Source organism: Sceloporus undulatus, chromosome 5, assembly GCF_019175285.1.
Source record: "Sceloporus undulatus isolate JIND9_A2432 ecotype Alabama chromosome 5, SceUnd_v1.1, whole genome shotgun sequence".
Taxonomy (NCBI): Eukaryota; Metazoa; Chordata; class Lepidosauria; order Squamata; family Phrynosomatidae; genus Sceloporus; species Sceloporus undulatus.
The window spans coordinates 96817696-96822755 of record NC_056526.1 but is presented as its reverse complement, the minus strand read 5'-3'; the positions used below and the strand labels follow the sequence as shown (position 1 = coordinate 96822755).

The following is a 5060-nucleotide window of genomic DNA, read 5'->3' as shown; positions in this document are numbered from 1 at the left end:
CCCTACAACCTATACGGCTTAGGTCCAGGCTATTTGAAGGACTGCACTCCAGAAAGATGCCCCTACAACCTATATGGCTTAGGTACAGGCTATTTGAAGGACTGCATCTCCCTGTATGAGCCCACCAGAGTACTAAGATCATCTGGAGAGGCTCTTCTCTCTGTCCCACCACCCTCTCAGGTGCGTTTGGTGGGAACAAGAGAGAGGGCCTTCTCAGTGGCTGCTCCCAAGCTTTGGAACTCCCTTCCTAGAGAGGCCAGGATGGTGTAATCCTTACTATCCTTCAAACGCCAGGTAAAGATGTTCCTGTGCAGTCAAGCATATTAAGCAGAGAAGGACTGAGTTTTTAATGCTGGGCTACCTTTATTTTAATGGTTTGTATTTTAATATATTATTTTTTAATTTATAACTGTTTTAAAATTGTTTAATTGTTTTTTAAATTTTATATTTATGTATTTTAATATTTTGTATTGTTTTAAATTGTATTGTTTTATACTTGTTCACCGCCTTGAGTCCCTATACTTGGAGAAAGGCAGGATGTAATAAAATAAAATAAAATACATAAATAATCTGTTTAAAGACCTCCAAAAATGGAGAGTTCATCACCCTCCGAGGCAGTCTATTCCATTGCTCAACAGTTGTTATAGTAAAGAGGTTCTACCTAATGATTAGATGGGATCTCTTTTCTTGTATTTTTTTTTCTTGTAATTTAAACCCATTGGTCCATGTTCTAGTATCTGGAGAAGAAGAAACAAGCTCAATCTATCTTCTGCATGACATTTCAGATATTTAAAGGTGGCTATCACATTAGTCTTCTTTGCTCCAAGCTAAACATACCAAGATCTCTAAGTCGTTCCTGATAAGACTTGGTTTCCAGACCTTTGATCATCTTGGTCCAGATGGAAAATTAAGGATATCATCCAAACACAGAGCCAAATAGGATAGAGAGGATAGTTATTCACTAGCTAATACCAAATTCCTAATTTACCATAGGGCATTAATGTACCTGACAAAATAAACACATGAATACAAAATGCATCTCTGAAGTTTGGGCAATGTTTAGAAGGCTAGACTACGAGGAGATGCCTTAATACTATATGACCAAAAAAAAAAACCCCACATCACCATCATCATAGAATCATCTATGTTGGAAGAGACCACAAGGGCCATCCAGTCCAATCCCATTCTGCCATGCAGGAAGACACAATCAAAGCACCTGTAACAATTGGCCATCCAGTCTCTGTTTAAAAACCTCTAAAGAAGGTCTTTTGAGAGTGAGGCCACAACTGAAGGTAACAATAGAATTAGGGTGATTCCTGGTTTATCTGACCTCTTCTTTAATTTGCTCACATGGAAGGAACACTTTTATTGTTTCTATGCTACAATACTGAGGCTGCAGTCCTTTCCTAGGAGTAGACCCCACTAAACTCAAAGGGATTTTTGTGGTATTATCTCAAGTTTGATCTGTTTGATAGTGCATGGCTTTAAGTCCTCAGCCTCCTAATTGAACGGAAACTTAATAAAGGGAAAAGAGGCCATAGGAAGCTGCTTGATAAGAAGTCACAGAATCACTCCATCAGTATTGTATTTACTGCCTTACAGAAGCCATCCAGGATTTCAGTCGCAAGTATTTCACTGCCTAGCCTTGGGCATGCTTAGCGTATGCTGAGTTATAACCCTTCCATAAAAACACCTTGCTTTTATGGAAGTGTGTTCAGCATAAGTGGTAGCCCACCATGAAAAAAGACAGAGGAGTCTTTTGATGTGTTTTGGGCTGTGAATATTCCTATGCAGTAGCCTGCTGCTGCTAACAATCTTTCATTCACTTCAATGTGGACAGTATAGTTTGTGTATACTTTACATGGCCACATGGCCATGCATATTCTACATGGCCACATAGTTCGAAACCGCCCCCCACAAAAAACTAGGTATATTTTGTGCCTGAATGGGAATGAGTGACATTAAAGCAATCTTCGTGTATTTTGGATTCCAACTCACTTTTTACCAAATCAAGTTTCTTCTAACTTACAAGCGACTAAATATATCAGGAAAGAAGACATTAAAAAAAAAAAAAGAATGAAGCTTCAGCTACTGAAACAACTTGGCCACGTCCTTTTTCCGTGTGATGCTTGTGTGTGATGCAAGACTCCAATTGTGAAAAGACGAAGAGCGTGAAGTTCCCCTTCTGTTATCTTCCTACTAAGAATATCATGTTCCTTTATGCAACCTGCCGGGAATCCCCCCCGCCCCGGGGCAGGTGCTGAAGGTGAAGGTATGGATCATGCAGACTTCCAAGCAGAAGAGAACAAAGATCAAATATATTTTGAAGAATATGCCCCCCCCCAAAAAAAAATATCAGGAGAGTTCATGTATCAAACCCGCTTAGGGATGCTTTTCAGCCAGAATAAAGCCTTCTTGAAAGCCCTGGCTGGGCTTTAAGTGTGATGTTTGCATGGAGGAACAGATCTGAAAAAATAAAGCCTGGAGCCTGACACCTGTACTTTATTACTTGCCAGTGACTTTCTCAGTGGCTCACAGCCATCTCCAAACTTTCCTAATGGACCACCCTTAGCACTCTGAGCAAGCCAGGTGTAAATGGGGGACAAGACGCCTTTCAGCTGGAGATGAGGAAAATATGAATCAGAAAGAGATCTCCCCCACATCCCTAGTTCAAGCTTTGCCTCTGCTAGGAGCTCAGCAGTAGATCAGCCCAGCTTTCCCAGCCTTGCTTCCCACTCCTCCCAGTACAGGTTGAATTCAGAGACATAGATAGCCCCGTCAGTCTGGAAAACCAGTCTGCCAGGGGATCTTGCCACACCTTTGAGACTCACTGACAGAAATCTGCTAGCATCCCATCGATTATTTCATACCCATTCTTCTGATTTTAAATTGACCTCAGTGATTTTTAGTACAAATTTTTAATGTATTTGTGGTTCAATTGGTATTTTAAGGGGGGGGGGAAGAGTAGAATCTGGGATTATTGTATATTTATTATTATTATTCCACCTTTTCCCAAGGGAATCAAGTGGAACAAACTCCCTCGGAGTGTAGTGGAGTCTTCCTCCTTGGAGGTCTTCAAACGGAGGCTGGATAGCCATCTGTCGTTGATGCTTTGATTGTGATTTCCTGCATGGCAGGGGGGTTGGACTGGATGGCCCTTGGGGTCTCTTCCAATTCTATGATTCTATGATTCTATACTGAGTGAAATACAATAAACATATTGTTATTTTATTATGTATTGGACAGATTTGCTGCCAGCTACCCTGGTCCTAATCGGAGTAGGCAGGATATAAATAAAAGTTGTTGTTGTTGTTATTATTATTCAAGAAGCTGCTAGCATGAGCTTTGCTAGACCTGAGCCTACTTCCTCAGAGTCTCAAAGGTGCTGCCAGATGCCTTTGCAACACAGAGGTAACTGGGTTACAAGGTTGCCGTATTACAATCCGTTGACTCACCTGAGGCACTTCGAACAGACAAACCATGCCTTGTTGATGCCAAAGGATTTGACAGAGCAAGGCAAAGGGAATTTCATTCACTGTTATGAGAATGTAAAAGCCTGGGCTTGACTCTGGAAACTCCCCTTGGGTGACCTTGGGCAAGTCACACTCTCTCAGCCTTAGAGCATGGCCAGGGCAAGCAACCCCCCCCCCTGAAGAAACCTGCCAAGAAAACTCCAGGAGAGGGTGGCCCTAAGTGGGAAAGGACTTGAAGGCACACACCACCACCATGAACAACACCAATAACCACAAAAAGCCCTTCCCTTCTTAAATCTTACTTTCAGAGTCCCATCCAAAGGCAGCAGGAGCAGCAGCAGCCTGGGATGAAACATAGAATCATAGAGTTGGAAGAGACCCCAAGGGCCATCCAGTCCAATCCCCTGCCATGCAGGAACTCTCAATCAAAGCATCCCCGACAGATGGCCATCCAGCCTCTCTTTAAAGACCTCTAAGAAAGGAGACTCCACTACACTCCAAGGAGTGTCAAACAGCCCTCACTGTCAGGAAGTTCCTCCTAATGTTGAGGTGGAATCTCTTTTCCTGGAGCTTGCATCTATTTGGGTCGTAGTCTCTGGAGCAGCAGAAAACAAGCTTGCTCCCTCCTCAGTATGACATCCCTTCAAATACTTAAACAGGGCTATCATATCACTTCTTAAGCTTCTCTTCTCAGGCTAAACCTCTCCAGCTCCCTGAGTCTCTCCTCAGAGGGCATGGTCTCAGACCCTTCACCATTTTAGCGAGGGATGCCAAGCAAATCAAGAAGGCTCCTTTTCCCATGGAGCGAAGGGGGAAAGCTCTGCTGAGGAGCCTGGGCAGTCAGCTGGCTCTCCCCATCCGCCTCTTCTTCTGTGGCTGTTGTTTGTTTTTCCAGACTCAGGACCCACACCTTCTTCGCCCTCAGCCCCCCTCACAAGGCGGGAGAATAAGAGGGGAAGGTGGCTGACTTTAAGGCATTTTGGGGCAACTTGCCTGAGGCTGAGGGAAAGAGAGGGGGGGCTTCCCTAAAGCTCGCCCCATGGAGGTCTCCATTATTATTATTATTATTAACCTTTATTTATAAAGTGCTGTAAATGTACACAGTGCTGTACATACAATCTTTTTAATTCGAAGGTTCCCTGCCCTCAGGTTTACAATCTAAAAAGACACGACACAAAAGGAGAAGGGAAAGGTGCCACCACTCCAGACCCCTCAGCCTGGAAGTCCTGCCCGCCCTCCACCCGCCCTTTCTGCCCCAGAGACTGGCCTGCCCCCCTTTCTCCTCAGCCCCTTCTCACCTGGCCAAGGAAGCGCCGCATCCCGTCTCTCCTCCTCTCTTTCCTGGCTCCAGAAAGAGAGGAGAAGAGGAGGAGGCAAGGGCCAGGGTGCCAGGCAGGCAGGCAGGGCGAGGGAAGGCTGGCTCATCCCAAAAGGGGCGGGAAGAGGCTGCCTTGGTTGGCACACAAGGCACTGCTGCTCAGGGAGGGGAGAAGGAGGAGGAGGCAAGGCTGCTGCTCTTGCTGCTCTTGCCTCCCTCCCTTGCTCAAATAGTGCTTCTACACTCTGGAAATCATGGGTTTTGAAGCC

General features: G+C 44.7%; 1 protein-coding gene across 1 annotated transcript in view; it reads right to left on the bottom strand.

The window, feature by feature from the left end:
• The window catches only part of HS3ST1 (heparan sulfate-glucosamine 3-sulfotransferase 1), a 17215-nt gene extending 12391 nt beyond the window's left edge, over positions 1 to 4824 (bottom strand). The window contains exon 1 of the mRNA XM_042469035.1: positions 4772 to 4824. The gene's annotated coding sequence lies outside the window, so the exon portion shown is untranslated. The remainder of the gene's footprint in view (positions 1 to 4771) is intronic.
• Positions 4825 to 5060: the final 236 nt, after the last annotated feature.